Genomic DNA, 23,101 nt, shown 5'->3' with positions numbered 1-23,101 from the left:
CTGACTATTTCTGTGGCTCATTTAGGTGTTCATTCTATATTTTTTAATTCATTATAGATGCAAGCCAGGTGAAAAAAGGAAGAATCACTTTTGAGAATTTAGTGTTAAAACTACCTAAAGTCTTGTTTCATGCATTTCAACTTTTAGAAAAGGAGATATTCTTAACCTATTTTGACTTATGTCCAGTTTGTAAGGAAAGTTTGCAGCACTGAATTATGCCTCATGCACACAGTCAGTGTTTCCGGGTTTGATGGTGAGGCTTTTATGTGGATTTAAATATTGCACTGCACTTTTTTTCAGTAAGCAAAGTTGTACAGTGGGGGAAAATGGGATAATGTAGCAATGTGTTTACTTTGTGCCAGCTCTGGGAACATTTAGTTTCTTTTTTTGTTTGTTTCTTTCTTTCCCCCCTAGCCCCCTTCTTTCTTTCTGGTGTAATTATCTTATGTGTTATGTGTAGGTAGGAATCAGAAAACCTTCCAACAGTGAATTCACAAATTTCAGATGCCTCCACATGACAAAGTGGTGGCTTTTGATTGTAAATTGTTAGACAAATACCAACAAAATAAAAATGCCAGTGGATATGAGGTTGGAGACACCAGTACTTATTGCAGTGGCTACCCTGTGTTTTTCTCCAGGATGGTGCACTACTGACAAAAATGACTTTTAGTGATGTCTGAGGATGAAGAGTTTGTTGGGAAAGATGGCCCAGAGCCTTTTTTTCATGCAGTGTTCTGAGAAGTGTTAAAGTTTCTGTGTACATACGGGAAAAACCTGATTTGGTAAGAAAGAGTTAGGACATAACCTGGTATGCAGAAGCCACAGTTTTGCTGCATCCATTAAAGAACCTGACACAAATGTCAAAATTCAGCTGGAGGAAGCATTTGTGTTATTGCTGGATATACTGTTAATGCAAAATACTGTACTTAAGTATGAAATGCAACATGTAATCATGCATGAAATTCATTTCCCAGTCATAAATCCCGCCATCTCCCCTCCAGTCCCATTAAATACAGGGCGTCTCTGGAAGATGTGCCGATTTATCAGAGGAATTTTCTTGCCTGTAAAGGAAACTTAGAAAGACTGCCTTAGGTAGCAGGCATCAGCTTATAGATGCTGGTCAGTGGTGGGGCACGTTTAAAGGCTTGTGGAGCTGTGGTCCTGTGCCTGCCACTGTCCTCACCGGGCACTTTCCGGTGACATGTCACATGCCCTGAGCTGTGAAAATATTGATTTTGGGATCACGTGCCTGAACCAGTTTCAGTTTTCCTCCCATCCCAAACAGGAGCTAGCGTCAAGCTGGGATCCTTGTCAAGCCAGTGTAATGCCCTGGAGGTTCCTCCAAGCCCGTTTGCTGACTGTACTTTGCAGGAGGTTTTTCCCACCTCTGCCACAGCTGTTTTCCAGCTCTGGAAACCCCAGTCTGGGCACCTCTGTAGGCTGAGGTTTGCTTAAGCGTGACTCAAGCTGCAAGTCCCTGTGTCCTGCCTGCAGGGTCTCTCAGCAGAGCCCCATAGCAGCTCCATTTCAAGCCACTGCTTCTGGGGGGACGCTGGCTGAAGGTCACCAGCCTCAGGCAGGCATCACCCCCCAGATCTGACCAGAGAAATGGAAGAAATTATGGCTTTGAAGGTTGAGTTTAAAGTACAGAAAGGAAAAGCCGTGATTAAAACAAAGGGAAAATTCAATCCTCCCCTGTCTTCAACAGAAATTATATCTCATATTTTTCTGGCAAGCCTCACTCCTGGAGCACTGACCAAGCAGCCTCCATTTGCCCACTCCACAACCCAATACTGTCCTGGGCTCTTCCAGGCCTCCCACCCAAAGGTACACATCGCCTGCCAGCTCTCATCCCCACGAGTCGCTCAGCAAACGGCCATCCCCAAGTTTTGAGCCCAAATCCCTCTTCCCCTCTCACATCTCCAACAGTGGCTCCCACAGGCGAGCGTCTCCTGCAAGCAGAATCCAACCGGTTGCCCGTTGAACCTCGCAGGTGCCGGCACATTTCTTGGCATTTGGCAGGGACCAGCGGCATCTTTGGACACAGGCCTAGCAGCTGACAGGCTCTTTGCCTGGCTACATTTCAGCGATTAACCTGCTACCTCTGTCTGTCAGCTTATGGGTTTCCACACCGCACCAGAAAGACAGGAAGGTTAAAGATTTGCTTGGACTGCCTGGGGCTGGTATGGTGCCCCAAGAGTGGGCGTCCGTCTAGATGTTCAGCCGCCACATGGTCAGAGCAATATGGACAGCTGTAAAATAAAGCCCATTACAGCTCATATTGCAGACCTTGCGTTCCAAACAAGGCTTGGAGAAGCCATGGGGCTGTGTTCTCCAAGTCAGGACTGTAAGAGGTCACTCTCCTCTTTGTGCTGCCCGTGAGCTCAACCCCTTTTCTCCGAGACATTTCTCAGCACACCAGTGTCTGTTGGCTTGTGAGAAGGGCCCCTGCCAAGCTCTTCAGGCGTGGAGTAGGTTGTTCTCTTCTCATTTTTGAAGTCTCATGGTTAATTTCTAATGAGAAGTGCCTTTGAACTTCTGAACTTTAAACTCAGTGGAGTGAGCCCTCCCTTGAGTACATCAAAACCTGTAGCTGTGCTTAGGGGAACGATTCATGCCACATACTCATCATGCTGAGAAATTATCCATAGTCGTTTATGTGGCACATGCATCACTGAGTATGTTAATATATATGAGTAAATAAAAAAAAGAAGCCATTAGTCTAGGATGTGCATCCCTGAAAACAGCATTTGGTCTGCAGAATATCAAATGGACTGAAACACCTGTCACTGATCTTTTACAAAGAAAATCTCTCACTTCTTAGAACAAAGCAAACAAGCACACTCTCATATATATGCATTTGTATATAATGAAAAAATGTGATACTAAGACTTTTTTATATCTTTGCCTTATATCATGTCTAAAAATAGGAGAGATGAGGCTTTTATCGTAACTGCTATTTCCTTGGTATAGGAGCAAAATTATTACCCACAAACACCACCAACCACAGTTTGATCTTTTCTTAGCAAAACTGAATGCCTACATGACTCAATAAGTAAGCACTATCACTACAAACTGATGAAGCCAATTCATAAAACAGAAAGAGAGAAAGAAAGATTTGGGATAAATAGAGGAGATTAGAGTAACTCAACCCCTTCTTAGCAGATAAAAATGTTATTTTCCCTTTCATTACAGAAATCTACAACTAGGGACCACAAATGGTGTCTGATCACAGGGCTTCTCTTTGTTCACAGAATTTCTTCTGCATTAGTTATTCCTGCATACTACTACCCACCACCTGTGTATCCTTAGGATTTTTTTGTTACTAGGAGCGGGATGGACATAATAATTCGTTAGCCTTATCAGGAATTATCTAGATTTACTTGCAAAACAGAGAGGTACTTCCTTCATAGTTTTGCTTTAAAAACCGCTGTCCTAAAAATGCCCATCACTACATTAATTTCTTTAGGATTTTGCTTTTCATACTTGATTTTTTCTCTTCTACACTGTTTGTGTTCTTGACACAAAGAACTTGCTTTAGTGTGTTTAATCCACTAGAGAAGATTCCCCAAATGTTGTGAAGTTGTGAATCACAGGTCGTTACCTTTCATCTGCTCCATTCAAATGGCAGGTTATGATGAGGTATGACATTCTGGCTTGGTTTGTTTGTGCAACAGCTGGGATTTTTGTAAGGGGGAAGTAAGGTACTTGAGTAATCTCGATTTGTTTTCAATAGGGCTGCAGTAGACTTGAACGAAGACGTGTTTCTGAGGTCCTTTCCCTGTTGCTTTCCAGCATTTGATGCTGATTTCACTTTTTTATTTTATGACAGCAGTCATGCTTGGCTAGATAAGCTATCTCAAGCCCTTCCTGATACTCAGGTGAGCAATAAAGAGAGTGTTCAGCATTTCGGTGGGCATTATCTGTAGTGTCACAGTGCTATATTTTTCACTTTAGTGCCTCATCGCTTTTAGTGACTTTAGCTGTCCAAATATATTTGTAAGCTTAGGAGTACCCAGGGCTTTGATGGTCGCTCTGTATAATCACTCTCTCATCAGGGGGATTTGGGAGTAATTTGTAGTCATCAGCAGAGCTTGCCAGATTTTATATTAAAAGGATGAAGTTGCCAACTCATGTAAATTTGCTGTAGTCTTATTTTGCCTGGTGTCTTCCTTCAGAGCAGCCAGCTGTTGGTTTGCACAATTGTTTCTGTACCGTGCATCCAGCTACTTATGGTCCTATTTGAATGATTTCTGCTCATGACCAACTCACTAAATAGTTCATATCCAAAGCCAATTGCCAATGGTTCTTTCTTCATTATGAGTCTGATGCTGATGGGTTTTATTATTATTTTGGAAGAAGTGAGGGATCAACACTATAAGAGGCAATTCACTGGAGGACTTACCTTGTTGTTATGTTAATATCAGAGTATTTTAATGTAGGTGTGAAGCAGCTGTGAATGCTGTTTCTGCAGCTCCCAAATCCTTCTCTGATGGCCATTTCAGGAAAGATCTCTAAATTGTGATAGCAAGGGTTGACCTTGCCTTCTGTATTAGCGTGCTTATGAATTTCTCTTAGACTTACTTTAGTTGCTTCTTAAACTAAGACAATATTACTACGTAAATATTAGCTACTGCTGTTTGCTGTGAGCAGGGGTGACGTTAAAATGCATTTGTACCTGGGAAGCAATCTTCAGATGGAAAACCCCAGGGAAATGTAAAATCCTCCCCATCTCTGTAGGCTGAGACAACAGGAGGGCACGCTGTGTAACCTCACCATTTGGCTAGACCACGGCTGGAAATATAACACTTGTTTGGCACCTGAGTATGCGGAGACACCTTAACAGAAGTGGTTTTGTGTGATGACTGCTGCATATATGCTTAAGGGGCAGGGTTGCTGAAAGCAGCTCTGAAAGCAACTCTTTGTGAATACATAAATCACAGAAGCACTGTGTTTGAAGATTGTATCATATCCAGCAAAGGTGATACAATCTACACAGCATGTATATCTCCAAAATGAACGACTTTTTTTAATAATGATCCACACTCGTTCATTTTCATGTGAACAACGATGAGGAAGGTTCAGCAGGAAGGGCTTACTTCAAGCTTTCAACCCTTCCTAAAGATCCGCCAGCCTGTGAAGTTTAAAGAGCACTGACGAAGGCCATGTGAAATGGTAACAGGGATTGATGACACATGAATAACCAGAGTGATTGATCTGTGTGACAGCTGGCGTAAGTAACAGTGTGGTCTAACTACAGTAATGCTTGTCTTCCTCTCCCTTCCCTTGCCAGCCATTTTCATCATGACTTCTTTAGCGTCTCGGCAAGGTGCCCTTCATCCCTCTCTCTATTGCAACATTTATAACAGCCCCACAAATTAGGTAATCAGAACTTTCCATAAGTTCACTTAAATTTACAATGAATATGATATAATATGACAACTGGTGTCTGGCAATAAGCACAGTATGGGTGGCCCTGTCCCAAACTGCCACTGCAGAGCATTACCTGGCAAACGCAAGAGGTGAGATTCTCTTTTAGATATACAGTGTACAGATATCCGTATCTGGGCTAGTCACCCTTGTCGCTATGTAAAATAGGTCAGGTGAATCCTACCCCAGGTATGGGATTCAATTCCAGATTGTAGACATCTAGATTTTGGCATTAGTTGTAGGTGTCCACATGTTGGGTGGATGTCCAGGCTCCACAGTGGTCATCAGAGCTACAGGCAATACAGTCAAAGGAGTCTGGAGAGCTACTCAGCTGATCAAATACAGGGTGAAATGGGGTGAACTGTGTCCTTGAAATGCCTGTTCTCTTTTTCTGTTCTGTAAAAGGAACCAAGACTGACAGATTCATATGTAGTCATCTATATCGTAAATGTCACAGGATGGGAATTTTACAAATGTAGAGAGAAACAGTATGAAGTTTTCAGCACACACAAATACAGGCTGGAAGCAACATAGTTCTTTTGTATTGCTGGAGATAAATTTTGCGCCCTCTTCTGGAAAAAATGTTTGGCACATTGATGTAATAAAAGATACATATAAAAAAAGACATCTATACAGTGAAGTCTTCATTTTTTTTCCTAGATCAGACTTGGCAAAATGAACAGCCTGTTAGAACTGTTCCTTCAGTTCTGATCACTTAGACACACTGGCACATAAAGGCTCCTGAATTGTGACTTTATCTGCTGATGAAGTTAATAACTAGACTGTAGACTCTTGTGAAATATGAATTTAACTGAATATACCGAAGCTCCATGAAAACAGAGTTTAAAAAAAAAATTTTAAAAAAGTCTTTTGGTATCTGTTCACCTGGAAAACCCAGAACAGAAAATGACCCAACAAGTCTGAATTTGATCTCGACTGTGGCAGTTTTACAGCGACATCACTCAATTAGCATCTACACCATTAAGATTTATGCAGCTCTGAGTTCATTATCAGATCCTATATCCAGTCACAGGAAAGTAAACAACAATTATTATTTCACTTGTAAGAATAAATGACACTTTTCAGGGCTATAACACAAACCTTATCTCCCTGAACAAGCTGAAATGTGGCAGTTGGATAATGCAAACGAAAGAAATGGTTGGACCTAGCAAGTCTAGGAAGAATGGTAATTTTGGCTATCAAAAAAGAGAGCTACCAGTTTGCCCACTTATGTGGTAGGTTCAAAGTCTGAAACTTGAAACTCTGAGTGGTTTTGTTCAATTCGGTTGAATGACGCCTCTTCTAAACTTCTCATTTAAACAGGGTAAACTAAAACGGAGCAAGCAGTTGCCAAAGTTCCCCATCTGTATGAACTCAGCAGAAGTTTTTGCAGGGGACCTGCAAAACTACTCTTTGTACGTTTGACAGACAAATAGTGTGTATTAACCCCATCTTTGGCAGAGTCATAGCCAACAGTCTGAAAAGGGTCACTAGAATGATCATCTCTCTCTAGTCATTTTGGGCTTCAGAAAGAAAAGAAGCTTTGCCAGGGAGAAGAAATGAGATCTGTTCTGTGAAATCAGCTGTGTTTCAGGCCAGTCCTTTTCTCCAGCCTGGGTAAGGCAGGATCAAGTCAGAGACCAGCCTGTTAGCTCTGCTTTGCTGAGCTGTTGACATTTGCTAAATGTCCTTGAGAAAGGATGCGAGGGAAAACAGTGACAGAGGACAAGAATGGCTGAGATACTAAATGCCTTCCTTGCCTCAGTCTTTAATAGTCAGACCAGTTGTGCTCCAGGTACTCAGACCCCTGAGCTGGAAAACAGGGATGGGGAGCAGAATGAAGCCCCAGTAATCCAAGAGGAAATGGTGAGTGACCTGCTACACCACTTTGACACACAAGTCTCTGGGGCCAGATGGGGTCCACCCAAGGGTACTGAGGCAATCTCCAAGCCACTTTCCATTATTCATCAGCAGTCCCGGCTAACTGGGGAGGTCCCAGTTGACTGGAAGTTGGCAAATATGATGCCCATCTACAGGAAGAGCCTGGTCTGTGCAAATTGGTGGCGGGTCACATCTCCTGCCAATCTGAATGGCACTTCAGCTTCCTGCACTCCTGCTGATCTTGGACCTGAATGTATTTTGCTACTAGGACCTTGGCAATGGAGCACCTAGGCTTTCCAAGGATGGGAAAAATCTGTTTTTGGGAACTGAATTTCCTGTGAGTTCCCAAACTGCACATTGTGATGCAGGAACAAGTCTGTTCACACTTCGATATTCTGTAAGAGCAACACAGGAGCATGGGGATGTAGAAGCTCCAACAGAAGACGTAGGTGAAAAAAAAGGGAGAAAGAAGAAGAACCAAGCTTCTGTGGACCCAGGAGATGTGGAAATGTGTGGCACTTCAGAATATGTTGCCCGTAGGCAGGGAAAAAACAGGCATGAAAAGTAAGAGCAAGCCCTGAGGAAGGACCTCTCAGCACTTATGAGAAAGCTAGGAAAGCTAGGAAAGGTAGGAAAGCACAGAAAAATTAATTATATGGTTATTTTGTAAGAAAAACTCACTCTCCGCCTAAAAGGGCTGTGAATATGGAGGAATCCATGATGAATCCATAATACATTAACCATGGGTCTCACCTATGAGCCACAGCCTGAGCCATTTACTTCTTTGGGATGGGATTTGTCCCTCTTAAATTAACTGTCTAAAGTTTAAGGATTTAGCCTAAACCACTGACTCTAAGCTCCATATCTAGTGGTTGGACACTTCCAGAGGGTGATCTATCCTGTTGACCTCATACAAATTGCCCTGTGGGGACACCTGCCTGCTTTCACTTGTTATGGAAGGAATTTTAAGAGTATTATTTTAGATATCCACTTTAGACTGCTAAAATTAGTGAGGTGAGTCCCACCTCCTAAGCACTGCTCAACTCAAGAGGTCGTGCTGTTGAAATGAATGACTGCGCCCCTGGAAGAGCAGCTTTCTGGGCTGATAATAAACTGCACGTACTGCCCACAGTTTGGTGCCTGTCTGCACCATTTCCTGCCTGCAGACAGACCCCGTGGTCACACTTGCGAAGGATTTCTCTCCTCTTAGATGATTTCTGCTCCAGATGTGGTTGGATGAGCCTGGCTGTCGACTAATAAGGTATAGACACAACTAAAAAAAACCTGCTTTCAGCATAACAAATGGGTTGGCTTTTATGCATGTGAAAGTGTACGTCTTCAAATTACAGTGGAATCAAGGTATTGTGCTGCGGATGGCTTGAATGCGGTGAAAAGGTCACATCAAGAAAGGGGAAGGAGGACACCTTTGTGCATTGTCTTCCCAGGAGTTGCTGGTATTTATGTAATTCACTGGCTGTGTGTGCCCTGGCTGCAGCTTTTGAAGCATTTTTCTCTGCTCAGGCAGACAGCAGGTGGGATCAGTGGGCAACACAGTCATCCTCACAGCAGGAATCCCTCCCATCTGCTTTTCAGGGGTAAGGAGCAGGGAAGCTACGTTTCCTCCACATCTGCTCCTGAGGGAAAAGGATGTGTCCGACCAGTACCTCGGGAAATACAACATTCGCGTTTACTGTGTTATTTATGATAGGGTGAAGTTTCACACTGTGTTGCAAGTCATCTGGAATGTGTTTGCCTTGGCATGTCCTCTTACTGCCCTCGGTTGAATTATGGCCATCTCTTCAGATATCTGTTCACGTAGATCTTGTTCATCAAGTCATTCACTACCTCTGGGAGGAAGACATGGGAGGCTGCTGCTGCTCTGGTCCCTGGTACTGGGTCCTTCTGGTGCTCCATGGGAGGTGATGGGGGGAAGCAAGGGAGGGCTTTACCACTTGGTGCTTGGAAAATTGGAATCTGATTAACATCTACCTCTAAGGTGCCCACTGGGAGTAACTCTGGACATGTTCTTGCCACTTCTTAAGAGACTTCTACATTTTTTGGTGTGGAATGCGAGGAGTTGATGGGAGATTTTGAGACAAATGTATTCTGTGCAAAGCGATATGTTGTTTGTTTGGGTTTTTTTAAATTTTCATTGATATTCAGTGTGGTAGTATGGAAGCTCCAGTATGAATGGTTTTGTCCTAAAAATAATGCGTTTCCCAGTAAGGTCTACTGCTGCAAACTTCGCCATGTGAATAGGCCTGGATTTTTAATGATTTCAAGCCATCATGATGGCTTCAGCTAAGTTACCTGACTACTCAGCATCTCTTCTGGGGAGGGAATGGCTTTTCACCTGCTTAATTTCTTACCTGAAGTACTTTGTTGCATTTTTACTCTTCTGTCATCACTTTTGTTTTTCTTGCGTATTTATTTTTTTTTCCACTTACAGCCCTTAGCCAAGAACATGGATCACTCCTTCCTTCTGTACTGGCTTGTCCAACTTTACCCCACCTAGTTAATCTTTATTTTTTCTCTTTCTGACACCTCAGCTGTGTACGTGTTGTGTTGAGGAGTTTCAGATATTACAGGGCAAACTGCATGTCTCCTATGATAGCTCACCTTATATTTCAAGGAACATTACTACTGCTCTTGAGGATTCATTTGTCTTAGCTGCACTGTGACTGTAAAGTGACTGCAAGAGTTTTCTGGACATGGGCAGCACAGTGCTTCCCAGGTGGGAGACACGCCTTTGTTTTTGCAGGGGAGAGAACTATATATGTGGGAGATGTTCTGCTGCTTTCCACCTGCCATTGTAAAAAGCTCAGCTGACCTGGTATTGCTTTGTTCCACTTGCTCGCTTTCCCCTATACGTTTATCTGATCCTCTCGACAGTACTTTGTAAATGCTACTTTCATTATTTGAAATTGGTGAATGAGTCTGCTTGACCTCCCAAGCATCAGTTCACCAGGCATTACTATATTTCAGCGTTTCAGCAGAATTAAAAGTAAATCATAGTATGTGACCTGGTTGGTGGCCATTTTGAGCACATGAAAGCATTTGTTCTCTTCATACCATATACCTTTATTTCTCACATCTGAGCCTTGCAGTATTTGAAACACAATTCTCTTTGAAACACAATCCTATATATTTTCTCAATGGCTTCTGTATGTATTTATTTATTTATTTGTAATTAGTAGATCTTTCTCTCAACTGCCCCAATATGCTATATTTTCCCTTTCTAAAACCTTTCTGAACTCTGTCTAGGATTTGACATCTACCAGACAATGCATAACAGGCTGGACTTCAAGATCTACAAGAATCTCATGTTTGAACTTCCAAGCACTAGTGCATGGAGCTTCTCCTGCCTTCTGCTTAGCCCTTTGAACGGGTGGTCTCTGTGGGGACCAGGGGGGACAAGGCAAAGCTGAGGTTAAACACGTGTTAAATGCCTGAACTTCAAATTTGGGGCAGTGTTACAGATTAATTTATCTAACCTTGAGCATTTTCATGGAGGTACTCCTGTAAGGAACATTTCAACCTTTCTCTAAACTCAAACTTTTTCACTGAGTGATGGAGGGGAGCCCCACTACCAAGATAATATTTGTGGCTTTGCTATCTAAACAGCTTAGCCAAGGCAAGGGTCTTGGTGGCCCTGGCTTGGTATTGCTTCAGCAGTTCTCAACTGAGGCACTTGTTGCAATACTTTGGGTAACTGATCTAGTATCAACTGCTCCTAAGATAACGAAACCGTACCTCTATGAACTTTCTTCTGGGAACATAACATACAGACGTTACAGCTGGTGCTTTCAGATTATGGATGGAAAATGATCTGCACAGGCAGCTACAGAAGGTACACTGGTACCAAATGACCATTACAAATAGCACACACTGACCATCTGACAGTGTCACAGAGAGGTAACTAAACCACCCTTTTGAGAGATGGGCATCCTCACTCCAGGACAAAGCACTGCTGAAGAAACTTGCACTGTTAAGATGTGTCTCATCTAGCCCAGCTGGAGCAGACTAAAATTTTAGGGGTAGTTTATGCCAATTCTCTAGGCTGCCTTACAAGCAAGACAGAGACAACAGATGGGGAGGGACATCATATACAAAAGTAGTTGTCTGAGATAGGTGGGGTGAGTTTCCTCTTTTTTTCTCTTGACAGTAGGGAGAGAAGAAACCAATCATTTAATTATTATTGTCCTCTTTGCATCAACTTCTTGGACATTAGAGGATTTTCATCTTCAGCTTTGACAACCTGATACCTCCAATCGTACAGTATTTGAAAGAAGGTAGTACCTTTTTCTTCATGTTTGCAGGATAATGCTCTACCTGGCTGGGGAGAGATAGGATTAGATATTTGTACTTCCTTCGCACCAAAGTGAAAAAGAAATCTCTGATCTGCTAATCTTCAGTGACCTTGAGGTCTGTCATGTATCTTCGAGAACTGTTTTCCCCCAAGTCAGCCATACTCTGAACAGTGCTTTTTAACAAACCTAATAAATAATCTGTTTATCTCATTGTTATCTCATTATTCCACTGCACTGAGCTACTGTTGTAGGCAGCTTTGGTTCTATAAGCAGTAAGAACTTACTTGGTTTATATAACTTCTTTCTATAAACAACTTATTGGTAGATTTGTCTCATATCCTTTCCCTTTCTAACATCTCTTTGTGCCCCCATCACCTGCCAAAGAACATAATATTTTCTGTAAATAATACTTAAGTGTATTCTGAATATCTCATTTTACTGCATATTGTTCTCTGTTCTCATAGAAGTGTCTCACAGAGGTTTGGACTCTGCAGATACTCTGGACACAGGTCTTGCAAAACTGGTTATGTCTAATGTTTTGTACATGTTCCAAAACACCTTTGGCAATATCTGCTCTCTCACCTATTTTTAACAATTTCTCATTTATTAAGTTTGAATGTTCTGTTGCTTGCATGGGCTTTATATTTTTGTGCTGACCTTGGAAAGTGAGAGGCATGTGGCAGAGCTCTCATTAACAGCAGGAGTAAAGCACAGAGGACTGGAGGGCTGGCTGCACGGATGAATAAAACAAAGATGAGCAGTCTTAAGAAATGCTGAAATTGGATTCAGGATCAGCTTGAAGAACTAAGGAGGTGCACCCTCAGAAAACAGTAGCTCAGGATTCAGATCGAGTTCAAAGTACCTAAACACCTAGGTGGCTTAATTTTTAATTTGTTCTGTCTGCTTTGAAGAGGGTGAAGATCTACAGAGGATTTTCTTTGCAATACCTTTGTGACCAATACCTTCAGCAGGTCCCTAGTAGCAACGGCTTTGCTGTTAACTGAGTGTTGTGTGAGCTACGAGTCAGCTGGGCTGGCTGCTGTGAACACTGCATTCATGCACAGCTTCAGTACCCCCCTAAAGGTGTAAGAATTACAGGCTGCCTCCATGTAGCTAAAGGGGGATCAAATGGTGCTCTCAGGCCAAATTTCCAGGGTGGTTTATATCTACCCACTAGCTATTGCTGAAGCAAATTGTCCAGGATCTCATTGTATGCTGTTTGGTTTGGATCTCTTCCAGATCCTAAGTGACAGCTCTAAGACATAATTATGAATTTTAAGGTAGACTTTTTTTCAGTGTTTTTATGTAATGAAAATTAATATAAGGTTTTCATATCCCAGTATAGCACATTGGCATGTGTGGGAGAAGGTGTTGCCTACTGGTAAAGCCAATCTGTGGAGCTGCTGTCCTCAGAATTACATCCCAGTTTATGTTTTGGCCAAATCGATGAGTTATCTCCAAAAGAGATCCTGGAAGTGAGCTAAATGAAATAGTGTGGACGATGGCAAGGACAACGAAGGGTCTGGTGAAGACCCAGTGACAGCGGGGTCAACTCTTCACCTGGAGACTTCAGTCTCTAGGAACAGGACCCCAACAGCTGGAAGTCACCTGGAATCACTATGTTGCATCTGGAGGAGGCTAAAACACAAATAAGGAGCCCTGCTGCTGCTTCCTTACGTCAGGGCAGGATGCAGCTCTGCTGAATATAGCTTAAAGATTTAACCCAAATTTGTCATGCAGATTCTTATAGTTTGCAGAGAGATGAGGAGGCAGTCCCAAAGGGTGATTCCTTCTCTGGTTATGGCACTTACAGTAGACAAAACAACTAAGGAGCAATGAAGGTACTTAAGCATATGTGGCTTGTGCCGTTCTAATTGCCCTAATGTATCCTCTAGTGCCCTGACTGCAGGACGTGGGTCTCCTCTATCATATTTGCCAGGCCTGTGGAAAGACTCAAATATTTTAAGGGCTTTTAAAATGGCCTGTGTTTAAATACCTCAGTTGTTCCCTTGACTCTAAGATAAACGAGGCCTTCTCTCAGACCCTGGTTAATCCGATTCAATTCAGGAGTGGAACTGCTGCGTGCTCCCCCTGGAGAGAGGTACTCAATTTGCCTAAAATCTGATCCCTTCCCCTCCAGAGATACCTATACAGTGCTGAAAATGAGCCTAAATGCTGCTTGACAGTGTTTATTGCTCAGATTACAAGTATACTGTAACCAGGTAAACTTTAAACGCATCATTTTTTAAAATGTTTTCTTAACTAAGAAGACAAAATGACCAACTTCTCAATGTGCCACTCCAACCTGGGCTTCTCTTTATCCTCTGAGAGCATTGAGAGTCCAACAGCTCAGTTAAAGGTCTCGATTTCATGGCACATCTGAGCCTCTCAGCTGAAGGAGCAATTCACCTTTTGAGAAGTCTGCCCAAACTCCACTACACCAGGAAGTTCCTTAGCTGGAATCATGTGAAACTGCAGCAATACAAGGTCAAATGCTCCATCATGTTTAGAGGGACTCACTTACTGCTCTGAGCACGGGGTTGGGAGCAAGGATGGCCAGATCCCAGTTTCTGCCTGGGACAAGCTAGTGCAGGTTTGAAGTCCACTTTATCGTACAATGACATACTACTTCAAAAGCATGCATGCTTTAGATTCTGTTTTAGATAAATTTTATCATTAAAACCTCTGCTTGCTGATAAATTCTATGACTTGACTTAAATCTTACTTATTTTAAGCTGTCTTACAGCTTATTCCTCTCCTTCATAGAGCTCAAACACCTCTCCAGGTAAGGAATGCCTCTGAGAACTGATTTTGCATTAAGACTTGATTGACATTCAGGGAAATACCATCATTCACTGAATGGCCTTTAGAGGGAAGCAGATCCCAAGAATCTATGGAGAGAGAGGCAAGAATTTTGCAAGATCAGACTGCCAGATCTTGGTAACAACACCCAAAGCTGAGATACTTGGCTTGTTCTCTTTGCTCCTGTGTAGTACTAGGTGAAATTTGAATACTCCTCACGTTATTCCAGTCTGAAAGGTCTCACAGAGCAAAGGAAACCATGGCTAAATTATCTTAATCTGCTCATGTCAGGAGAACTTGCTGCTTTGTCATCTGGCAAACTTTCCTTTAGTCTTCAGAAGCTCCCTTGAGAATGGGATTTGGGGATGACAGAGAACCACAGGAGCAGGGAGGGCACTCATCAAGTCTGGAAAGAGGTGTTCTCCTGATTGGTATTATAAGGCATGATTTGAAATAAATCTATGACATGAAGCTTCCGGGCTTCTGTCTGTTCTCCTATGAAGGATCAGGGAACAATCTTGTCTGAAAAATACCTGCATAAAGACTCAGAGCCAAAGTCCTAAAGGGTGATTTTTAAATACTACATAACTGAAGGGCTGTGATATGTGTGGTGGTGTAATTATACCTATTTGAAGCTTTCTTTTTGCACTAAAAGGAATATTAAAGACAGATGATTACTTTTAAGACCTTTAAAGATCAGAAGTGGCAGCAAAATCTCTATGGGTAAAGTTTTCTGTCCTTGCTATGTCCTTTTTCTGTTTGGTGGCACATTGACGGGGCAATAATTCCCCTGAGGGCATTCGGCCAGGGCAGCGTGCCTGTGTCCACACTTCTGGCAGACCAGAGCTGTTGTTTTATGGGGAGAAGGCAGGTGCCTTATATATAGCCTGGAATGATATAATGAGTTTGAAGCAGTCTTAGAGAAGTTCATGTAGTTTTCAGTATATGCATGCTTCTAGAGAAAGAAGGTCCAAGCTATGGCTTCGGACTTCTGATCGCCAGTTGTACAACTTTGTGGCTTGACTTAGGCCCCACCAACTGGCTTTCCCCAAGACATGTCTGCTCTGGAGTGTGCCCTGAGCAGGCCTCAATACCAGCCTGGCCTGTTTTATTTCATGCCATAGTCAGAGCCTTCTCAGGCTCTTTGAGGATTTGTAAATGGAGAGGCTTTGACAGCAACAAACGGCCAAATTTAAAAAAAAAGGCACAGCAAGACGCAAGACCCACCATACACCTAATGTCAATTGTTGGAAATATTTTTGAACGGGTAGGGAAATAAACTATTTCATAGAATCATAGAATCTTTTTAGTTGGAACAGACCCTCAGGATCACCAAGTCCAGCCATAACCTAACTCTAGCACTAAACCATGTCCCTAAGAACCTTGTCTAAACATCTTTTAGACACCTCCAGGGATGGTGACTGCAGCACTTCCTTGGGCAGCCTGTTCCAATGCCTGACAACCCTTTCTGTGAAGAATTTTTTCCTAATATGCAATCTAAACCTCCTCCGGTGCAGCTTGAGGCCATTTCCTCTTGTCCTATCACTTGTTACGTGGGAGAAGAGACCAACCCCTTCCATGCTACAACCTCCTTTCGGGTAGTTGCAGACAGCGATAAGGTCTCCCCTCAGCCTCCTTTTCTCCAGGCTAAACAACCCCAGTTCCCTCAGCTGCTTCTCATCAAACTTGTGCTCCAGGCCCCTCATCAGCTTCATTGCCCTTCTCTGAACTCTCTGTAGTACCTCAAAGTCTTTCTTGTAGTGAGGGGCCCAACGTAAGTACCAAGGTAAGTATTTATAAGTACCCGTAAGACAATGAAGAGATGCATAACAGCCAGTGCAGATGAGTCATGTCAAATCGATCTAATTTCTTTTCTGAAAGAGTAGAAAGCCTCCTGGTTAGGAAACTGTACTTATGTGTTGTATACCTTGAGGTTTTTTACACTCAATGAAAACAATATCATGTTTGCTGAAATCACCCTAAAGCAGAGACACCAAACCCCTGCTGAATCATCATTAATGGCTTTCTGTCCACCATGCTCTCATGAGGGGTCTGCAGGAATCTGTGCTAAACCTGGTGCTTTTGGGTCCTATGCATAGCTAGCAAACAGGATCTCTGTTACCACTAGCAGAGCTACAGCACAAACTATTGAAACCACATATGTGTAAACTGAAGTACTGCCAATTCTTTCGCATTATTTGCAAGGTGATTTTTAGATTTGCGCCTATCTCCCTGGCAACCCCTTGCCCTCTCTGAGTGCAGGTGCTGCCCTGGCCAACACAGGCCATGGTGCTCCCAGCTAAGGCTCCTCTGGAGTTCCCAGGCTTACAAAAGGAGGTGCTACCCCCTTTTAAATGAGATGTCATGCCCAGACTTACATAAACCCGGGTAAATTACATCAGTCTTGGTGCATACCTTTTCACTGGTATTGCTGAGGGAAGCTATAAGCCGATTAAGGAGTGCTAGGTGTAAGTTTAAACTTTAATCACATATGTTAACATCCAAGGGTTGTGCAAGACAACATTTCAAATGAAATGTTTAAACAACATTTGACAATGTTTTGCATGTTGTGGAAACCTTACTGGGTTTGTATACTCTTACATTACTCTTAGTCATAATTGGCCTGAACATCCTAACAGACTGATTTTGGGATTTTACTGGTGAACTTTTGAATTTCTAGAAATACAACCTAAAGACTTAGGAAAAAAAAAGAAAAAGGAAAAAAAAATACAAGAAGGTCCATGTACTTGGGCATTTCAAGGGCAAAAAGCATTATGGACTGTAAAACCTCTCCTCCTTCCAAGTAAGGTCCAGTTGAAAATGTCAGCATAAAGATGGAGAGGAACCAGAGAAAGAAGAAACATCTGTGCTGGGTAATGTGACACTGTCCTCTCCTTTTTGTCTATAGGTGAGAGAGATTTGTTTTTTCTGTGTGCACAGTAATTTGAATAGTAAATCCTAAATGCGGCTATTGCTATTTTTCCATATGTGGTAGCAAGGAAGGGTGATAGATTGTTTCAATAATAATAATCAGCATTGTCCGGTAAGCAGAATTAGCTAACTCCTCTTAAAAGAAGAATTTGTTAAATATCTGAGCACCTTCCAGCCATTCTACCTTGACTTACCAATGAAAATAACCTGCAGTTGTTAATTCTATGTATATTTTTATTATTTTTCTAACATGTATTTAAGCTTTAGCTAAAAGTGGAGGCAACCAGAAAACTGAATAGGGAGAATTAAGTAAGGGCATAACATAATTTAACAAGGGGATCCAAAATAAAATTTTTATACGTGTTTATCCCGGAGGATAAAATAAAAACTTCTAATCCTGCTACCAAAGGCAATTCTTAATGCAGTTGCATAAGGTTCTTCCCCTCATGGTTGTTTCTTGGACCCTAGTCTCAGTTGTAACTGACCCTATAAGAGCTTCTGCCATATACCTGTTAGTGGACGATAATAAATGAATTATTATCACAAAACCAAGACACAAACTGAAAGAAATCATCTGTTTCTTCTTAGGTTTATCACATAAGCTTGGATAAGTGGCCAACTCACTCCTGCTCATATGTTTACGGCCAGACTGGTGCCTACATAAAAATCTGCTTCCTGTGCTTGCAGATTAATTTCTCCTGACGTTAAAAAATAAGAGCAGAATATGAGATACATGAACTGAACTGAAGGGGAAAATTGAAATTGTTTTATGGTGTGGCAGTTGCACATCCCCCTGAGATCTGGAGCCTTCAACAGGGCAATTGATGGCTCTTTTAGCACCTTTTGTGCCCCACTGTGCCCGTGCCCACGCACACACCTAGGGTGATACCAAGGTGCTGTCAGTCACATCATCCCCTGCGCTGGGGCAGGGTGACTTCACCTCCACCAGCTGGTGGAGGGGTGTGACCCTTGGTCAATTGACATGGTTCTTAACAGGACCTTGAGTCAATTGAGGGGGTCATTAGCAGAGGAGGTGCCCAGAGCAGCTGCAGAGCTTCTGAACCGTGTTGTAATGCCCACAGCCAGATCTGACCAGACTATAAAATGAGGTTCCTGGTGAAGGCCTCCTTTGGAGTGGTCTTCTAAGAGCAGCTGGTCTGTGAACTGGAGCCCTCTCCTTAGATGGGGATACCATCTAAGGAGACTTCCTGGAAATGAAAGTGCCTCACTTTCTCGTTTGGGTGAGTGGTAATTTACTGGATATATCCTTGAATGAGTCCTTGCCTAACCCAGGCAAGTGATTATTTCTTGTGGGTACCCTGGAGTCAGAGGGCTCTGTTTTTGTTTTTTGTGAGTGCATGCACGCTGTGGATCCTCATTATTCTTATTTTGCTGTACCCCAATAATCTCCTCAACTGATAACTGAACCTGTATTTTATGTCGTCAGAGTGCTAACTAATTGTATAAACCCTGTTTCTAGTTGATTTATTGACTGCACTTTTCCATCTAGAATAAAGACTGTTTTGGAACATGTCCGCCTAAAACTGACTTTGGGGTGCCTCTGTGACATATGGGATAATGGCTTCAAATTATGTACGATCAGGACTTTTGTCTTTATCCATGTATATAGATGTTCCCTACACACGTTCTTCTCAGCCTCAGATTTGTTGTTTGAATAGTGTAAAAGTCAGAGACATATTTTTTCCAGGAAATCTTGGTTATCTTATGTTCTCTCCTCAAAAACTCTAAATTATTTAAATCCAAACCTCATATTTAAAAAGTATTAGCTGTGTAAAATATACCAAAGCTAAACAGTCAAACCCTTTATGTGTTTAAATTATCCTGGCTTGGAAAACAGACCATTTATAATGTGACTTGTATGAAGTGGCAAGTGGAGGAATCATTTGAATCTGTCTTGTACTGATATCAGAAGAGGGTTCTGGTGCTATTGCCAACTCAGATATCATTAAATAATTTGGGAAAGTGCCCACGGGGTTTCAGAGCTGAGTTTTTGTCTCTTTCATAATCAGCCGCTTTTCACAAGCTTGTTCTCTAGCTCCAATGTCAATCAAACACTCCAAAACACCCTCTCATCCTGCAGACTATGTTTTGCTGTAAGACGCACTAAGGTTTTGTGTGAAACTCAGGAGCTATAGAGGACTGGATCCGGTTTCCCATCTCTACTACTCTGCTGTTGCTGGGCTGGGCACCTGCATGGCCCAGCAGAAGAAAGTGCCCTCCACAGCCCTGCAGGTGCTGCAGAGCAGGTGGGGGCCACCAATACTTAGCTGCCGCCATCGTCCACCCAGTTTCCTATCTGGGGGTCACAGTTCTGGCTCCCATCTCACTCCTGGGTGCGGTCTGACTGGGCATTTTGATCATTTCTTCAAGACAGCGAAAAACTATAAACTCTAAAACATTTGAAAAGGAGAGTGGGGGTGCTGTACTTTCTCAATTTTGACAGAAAAGATTCCAAGGTGGGAAATGCAGGAGTGACCGGTGGAGAAGCTCCCAGTGCCCTGGAGGAACAGCCTGACAAAGAGTCTACAAACCCCACCAACCCAAAGGAATTTCCCTTTTGTTTTTTGTGAAGCAGTGTGATCAAACAAGCTTCTTCCACCTCCTTCTTCCTCCTCCTTCATGGTTTAAACCTACCCACTTCTTTTGAAGTTTGCTCCCTAGATTATAAATACTTTAGGACAGAACTGTCCTTTGTGTTCTGTGTTTGCACAGTGCCAGTTACAAGCTGTGCTCCTAGAAGCCAATAATAATAACAAATAATAAACATTTGCTCTGGTTTCAGTGGTTCCTGATAAGTGCGAACAGAACACAATGCCTATGTTCGGTTCCTTTGTGGAGCACTGCATGAGAGAGGTGTAATCCCAAAAATATGTGAAAATAGCTGACCATCAGCAGAGCAGTGAAAACACCTCATCAAGCAGAATCAGATTTACAAATCCCCTGAGCATCCTACAGAGCAATATTTTCCTTCTAGTCCTTGCCAGTTCTAAAATCTCTGTGGTTTATGGTACTGTTGAAAGTGGTACAGCCTTTCCAATGCAAATACATATTGACTTTAGTTGATGCTTCAAGAGAAAGAACATGTTATTGCTTGAATTAAAACGTAGATATGGAATTCAATAGTATATGAGCTGCTGTAAAAGTGAAGTAATATAAGTCAAACTTCAGCACTACTATTGATCACATTGCCGAATCTCAACAAGACTCCTACATTTCCACGAGGAAATGTGAAATTTCTCTGCTTTGAGAATATTTCTCCAAATAATACACATCTGAAGCTTGTTCCCTAGTCTCTTTTCAGTGGAATTTGGTGAGTGTGCACAGAGGTGATGTCCTGTCCTTTCTTGTATGTGCACATTGAATACAACATTAGTGAATAAATGTGACAAAGGCTGTTACTTTTACGGTATGTCCTACTAGGGGACTTAATAAGTAAGGAGCAGTCTTAGTTTTTGGGGGAGGTATCTCATGGAAACAAGTGCTCAGTAATCGAAGAAGAGGAAATCCTACCTCTGAGAGACCTCTCTGTACTGTTTCAGTTAGGGATCCCATCATCTACCTGAGCTAAAATGCATTAATTGCTTTAATACTTGAGTATAGGTCATCCATACTCAAGCCACCCTCTTGCAGGTCTTCTTGCCTGAAGGACACGATCATCAGCTGCACTTGGCATAAGGAGGATTGGAGCAGCACAGAGGTGACCATGGCTACGTGGCACGAGGATGCGTGGAATGGGAGGACAGTGTGAGACTCACATTGAAGCTGTGAGACTTGATGTATCTTAATGTACTCGGGGTAAAGGAGAATCTGCCCCTGCATCCCTTCCAAACTTGATTTCAGAGGCTTAGACAACCAAAGCCAGTGAGAATTGCATTCTCTATGCACAAGGCCACTTAATCTGTTTACTCATCTGACATTAGGCACACAAAGTGTAATATTTTGGGCTGAGACAGCAGCTCTTAGGGAACAAACACTGACTACAACCGATGGGCTCTTTTTCATGCCCTCCCAGGACCCGGGTCCTTTGCCAGATTGACAGGCATCCCAAGGAGTAGAGTAAGGACACTGGTAAAAGAAGTAGCTTTTTAGCAGTATTTTATATGAAAATAATTATTAACATATGAGCTAAACATAAAGATAACTGGAATAATTATAAAGGTATCACTGTTATTATTTTGTCAGTATTTTAGGACAAGAAAAATTTAAAAGAGTTCAGAATATTTGTGTATTTTAGACCTAGTAAAGTAGATTATTTCAGGCCACATGTTTTGGATAACGCAGTCAAGTTGCTGGTATTACACTGTGTTTATCGTGAAATGCGATTTCTATAAACTTATGCTGACATTTTCCTATAAAAATATTTGAAATACATTTTAAATGGGACTAAGTCCTGAGGGCCTGACTCAACCTGAGTCTGGTGTAACTCCATCAAAATCTCTGGAGTTTCCCTGGCATCAAATCTGCAATAATTGAGGAATGACTCAGGCTGTGAATTTATTGGATTTTGCCAGTAGGAACTTGGAGCCACCAATTCAAAAATTACTTTTAATCGCATCCGGAGATCCCCATTTACTTTCAAAGATACTATCTTCATCGTCACATACTCTGAAACAGCACGCTTGCATTCATGTTTAGAAGCTTAATTATGCATCAATTACATGGGGGATTTTTAAATAAGATTTGCTGATCCTTTTGTTTCATGGATTTGACTAAAACATTCTGTTTATTTTGGTATCAATCTCATAGTTGGCATGACTGGTTTATCTGATGACTAATTTATTTCACTGCAGCCAGATACACTGCCAAAATTTCAACAAAGGGCTCCTTTGGAAAGGGTTTATATTGTCCCAGTGCATTCTAACTATTAAACACTTTATGAAAATGTCCGTTGATTCCCAAAAGCTGTCTGGCAATGATATAACCTTAAACAACCGATCTTAAACAGCCCTTGCTCTTAATTAGCCTTTTTGTCCAGTGTAACTGCTTCTCCAACAGCCTTTTATTAGTGAAGTGTCTTTCAAGAAGGATAGCATGACTTCTGCAAGGAAAATGAGGGACAGCTTGACTTGGTGTGCACACACACACACTGAACATGGCTTATGTAAAAGCTTGATCAAAAGAACAAATGACAGGCTTAGTTTTTGAAATAGCTGGTGTTATCTCTTGCGTGAGTGAGATCCAGGCTGTCAGCAAATGCCTAGCAGACACTTGTTTTCCTATTCATGCCCATCACCATGTTATGGCTAAAAAAGAATGTGGATTTCATTGGGTCGCCCAGGCTGCATGGAAAGAGGTAGGTGACAAGGATTTGCACATCAAGGCCAGTTTGAATCCTGGTCAGCTAATGGTCTATTCAATGGAGATTAATAATGTGGGATAGACAGGGGTCCTCAATGCAAGGTGACATTTTAAGGGCTTCAGTATGCTACCAACTGCAGCAGCTTTGGCCAAAATTCAGGCACAGACTGAGAGAAGAGAGAGACATGAAATATGGAAAAATTAACTGCAGAAGGAAAGGAGGAAAGTGCTCTCCATGTGCACTCTAGTTTGGACTGAAAGTTGTGGGTATAAGTTACATCCAACTGATCTGAGATAGGGTAGGATTCACCCTCTGGTAGCTACTGAGTCAGGATGGGATTCAGTCAAATCTTGCCCAGTATGTCTATACCTTCACTGATCATCCATCTGCTTTACTGTCCATTGGCATGTCTAGACAGCTCCTCTGA

The 23,101-nt window shown here is 42.2% G+C and overlaps 1 protein-coding gene and 1 long non-coding RNA gene across 9 annotated transcripts in view; one reads left to right on the top strand and one right to left on the bottom strand.

Moving 5' to 3' along the window:
- The window catches only part of LOC110361088 (uncharacterized), a 69,274-nt gene that overhangs the window by 7,506 nt on the left and 38,667 nt on the right, over positions 1-23,101 (top strand). For 3 of the 8 annotated variants that reach the window (XR_010471386.1, XR_010471380.1, XR_002417424.2), the window contains one exon: positions 639-6,055. The exons of 3 other annotated variants lie outside the window; for them this stretch is intronic. This is a non-coding gene — a long non-coding RNA (uncharacterized LOC110361088). Of the gene's footprint in view, positions 1-638; positions 6,056-21,005; positions 22,669-23,101 lie in introns of those variants that run through there. 2 more of the 8 variants (XR_010471381.1, XR_010471387.1) reach the window with 1 other exon arrangement.
- CLDN10 (claudin 10) overlaps positions 1-23,101 on the bottom strand; it is a 61,576-nt gene that overhangs the window by 24,289 nt on the left and 14,186 nt on the right. The window lies entirely within an intron of this gene.

This window comes from Columba livia, chromosome 1 (genome assembly GCF_036013475.1).
Source record: "Columba livia isolate bColLiv1 breed racing homer chromosome 1, bColLiv1.pat.W.v2, whole genome shotgun sequence".
Lineage (NCBI taxonomy): Eukaryota > Metazoa > Chordata > Aves > Columbiformes > Columbidae > Columba > Columba livia.
The sequence above is the reverse complement of the archived record's forward strand: the minus strand, read 5'-3'. Positions and strand labels throughout refer to the sequence as shown.